The sequence below is a fragment of the Saimiri boliviensis genome, chromosome 13 (genome assembly GCF_048565385.1).
Source record: "Saimiri boliviensis isolate mSaiBol1 chromosome 13, mSaiBol1.pri, whole genome shotgun sequence".
In the NCBI taxonomy this organism is placed as follows: Eukaryota; Metazoa; Chordata; class Mammalia; order Primates; family Cebidae; genus Saimiri; species Saimiri boliviensis.
The window spans coordinates 102282001-102285689 of NC_133461.1; the positions used below are offsets into that span (position 1 = coordinate 102282001).

The 3689-nt window shown below is 39.5% G+C and overlaps 1 pseudogene; it reads left to right on the forward strand.

Moving 5' to 3' along the window:
* The first annotated feature begins 1063 nt into the window (after positions 1-1063).
* On the forward strand, positions 1064-2799 carry LOC101030888 (protein SET pseudogene; annotated as a pseudogene).
* The last annotated feature ends 890 nt before the right edge of the window (positions 2800-3689 follow it).

Here is a 3689-nt window from a genome sequence, read left to right on the forward strand (position 1 = left end):
GGGAGCTGGTCTCTCCAAAAAAATGCTTTCATTTGTTAACTTTACTGAAGGCTTTCTATCAGCACCAATTCCTAACCTAAAATCCTAAATGTGTCCCTGGGTGCCTGATGCAGGCACACAGATCCCAGAATGAGAGGGAGGGTGGAACTCAGGAAAAAGCCTGGAGCTTTCTATCAGCAGACACTTGTCTTCTCACTTGGTTTTCAATAGCCCAGTGACACTGCAGGTGGAATTAAATATACAAGGGATTTATTGAGAGAGAACACCTGTGAAAGGCTGAGAGAAGGGTGTTGAAGGAGTCCAGGAAAGTCATCACATGGAGGGGCCGAGTTGACTTCTGTGAAGAAGAAAGAAAGGAAAGGAAGGAAAGAAGGAAGGAGGAAGGAAGGAAGAAAGGAGGGAAGTAAGGAAGGAAGAGAGGGAGGGAGGGAGGAAAGGAAAGAAGGAAGAAAAAGGGAGGGTAAAAGAGAGGGAGGGAGGGTGAAGGGAGAAAGGAAGGAAATTGGAGCAGAATGAGCCTTAGACTGTAATGCAGCTATAAGATAGTCAGGGCGAGGCTGATGGGAATCCTCAAGGGAAGGAGAGCACCCACCAGAGGAGTCCCAGGCATCTCAGAACCTGGACTGCTTTAGAATCCCTGCTTGCTCTGTCATGGCCGGGAGCACCTGCAGCAAGCCTGGCCTCAGCTTCGACGCTGGTGGGTTCAGAACACAGTATTTGAGGGTCAAAAAGGAGACTTAAATAATTGTCGAAAAGAGCCATTCTGTGCCTACAAGAAAATATTGAATGAGACAAAATTTCAGTCCTCCTCAGTTTGCATTAGCCAATTCCAATAAAATACGCAATACAATTTGGAAACCACTTAGAAAATTGTTTCTAAAGTTTGTCTTTTCTTCTGGATTGATAACTTCGTGCTTGGCCATGATCAATTTGAGCCAAAATAAAAATTGTTTTACAAGAGTTATTCTATTTGATTTTAAAGCATCAAAGTATATATATTTAAAAAATAATGGAACAGGTATGAAGATATAGATTAGTGCAACAGAAAAGAAAATCGCGGAACTATAATACATGCACAAGGATGTATTATGTGTTAAAGAAGTTTCAGAATATTCAGTGTTCTGCCTGCTTCTGGATGAGTGAGGAAACTCATGATCTGGTTCTTGGACCTCCTTAGCAGCATGGCCCCCAAATGCCAGTCTCCACTCCCAACTCAGAAGAAGAAACCAAGACCACCTCCTGCTCTGGGACCAGAGGAGACATCAGCCTCTGCGGCTTCCCAAAGCAGGGAGAAAAAGAACAGCAAGGAGCAATTGAACACATCGATGAAATACAAAATGAAATGGACAGACTTAATGCACAAGCCAGTGAGATTTTGAAAGCGGAACAGAAATATAACAAACTCCGCCAACCGGTTTTTCAGAAGATGTCAGAATCAATCACCAGAATCCCAAATTTTGTGGTAAAACGTTTGTCAACCACCCACAAGTGTCTGCACTGCTTGGGGAGGAGGACCAGAGTTGAAGTGACAGAATTTGAAGATATTAAATCAAGTTACAGAATAGATTTCAATTCTGATGAAAATCCTTCCTTTGAAAATAAAGTTCTCTCCAAAGAATTTCATCTGAATGAGAGTGGTGATCCATCTTGAAAGCTCCCCAAAATCAAATGGAAATCTGGAAAGGATCTGACAAAATGTTCAAGTCAAATGCAGAATAAAGCCAGCAGGAAGAGGCAGCAGGAGGAACCAGAGAGCTTCTTTACCTGGTTTACTGACCATTCTGATGCAGGTGCTGATGAGTTAGGAGAGGTCATCAAAGGTGATAGTTGACCAAACTCTTTACAGTACTGCTTGGTTCCCATATGGATGATGAAGAAGAAGGAGGAGAAGAAGAAAATGATGAGGAGGAGGAAGGATTAGAAGATATTGATGAAGAAGGGGATGAGAATGAAGGTGAAGAAGATGATGATGAAAGGAAGGAAGGAGAGGAGGATGAAGGAGAAGATGACTAACAGAACGCTGATGGATTCCAGTCTTCCTTTTTAAAATTTTTCTCCAGTCCCTGGGAGCAAGTTGCCATCTTTTTTTTTTTTTTAACCCCCAACTAGTGCTCAGGTTCCCTGTTCTTGAGGTCTCTTTTCATACACCATGGTTCTCAACTTATTTGGGGGGAAATACCTTGAGCAGAATACAGTGGAAAAAGAGTCTTTACCCCTTTCTGTTCAAAATTCATTTTTATCCTTTCCTGTCTGAACAAAAACTGTATGGAATCAAGAGCACTGAGTTCTGTGGGAAAAAAGAAGTTGCACATAGAATTCTAGATTTTTTTTCTCCTTTCTCTGTATATTGGGCTCATAGAGTATACTGTGTCTCTGTGTGAATACGGACAGTTAGCATTTACCAACATATGTCTGTCTGCTCTCTTTTGTTAAAAAAAAAAAAAAAAAGAAAGAAGAAAGAAAAACTTGAAAAAATGGGGTTATAGAAGATCAGCAAAGGCTGGGTTTGGCTGTTTGGGTGGGTTAAGTGGCCATTTGACAACATGGCTTCTCCTTTGGCATGTTTAATTGTGCTATTTGACAGACATCCCTGCAGTTTAAGATGACACTTTTAAAATAAATTCTCTCCCAATGCTGACTTGAGCCCTGCCACTCAGTGGGAGAATCAGCAGAACCTGTAGAATCTTATTTGGAATTGCCATTCTCGATTGTAATTTTGTTCCTGTTTATTTTTAAATATCCTTTTTGTTTCACTGGAAAGGAAAGATGATGCTCAGTTTTAAATGTTAAAAGTGTACAAGTTGCTTTGTGACAATAAAACTAAATGTGTACACACACAAACACAAAGTTCAGAACATTAAATGTGGAAAAAAGATGGATTATGCAAAAATAGTGTCAAATAACTGGTTTGTAATAATCTAAATTAGATTCTTATCTCAATCCTTACATCTAAATAATTTCCAGATGGAGTAGTTGAACGTAGGGAAGGAAATAAAATCCAAGAGTTTCAGAAGAAACAACAGATAAACATTTATATAACTGTGTCGTCGGGGAAAACTTTCTAAACAAAAGCAGAGGCCTTAAAGGAAAAGTGCTAGATTTAACTAAATAAAAATTTTAAATATCAGTGTAACCGAAAACAACAAAACAAAAATAAATAAATATGGCTAATTGGGAGAAATATGTCCCACACTAGTTTGAAAGTTAAATAGCATCCTGATGTGAAGAGCAAGTGTAAATTAATCAGAAAAAGATAAACATTCCAATAGAACAAATAAATAAGGGATGTTAGCAGATAATTCACAAAGTAAGGAATGCAGAGCCAAAAAATTATATTTAATGTGTTTAAACTTACTAATAAATGCTTTCATAAATGCCTAAATTTATGTGAATAAATTTATGTGTTGAAGAAATGGCCCTGGTTCCCAGTCTAGGCATTTCATGGGGTAAATTCTGTCAACCTTTGTATGTCTTTTTAAACATATTTCTCGGCTAGGTGCAGTGGCTCGTGCCTAAAATCTCAACACTTTAGGAGGCCAAGACAGGTGGATCAGTTGAGGTCAGGAGTTTGAGATCAGTCTGGCCAACAGAGGGAAACCTCCACCTCTACTAACACTACAAGAATTATCCAGGCATTGTGGTGCATGCCTCTAGTCCCAGTTACTGAGGAGGCTGAGGCAGGAGAACTG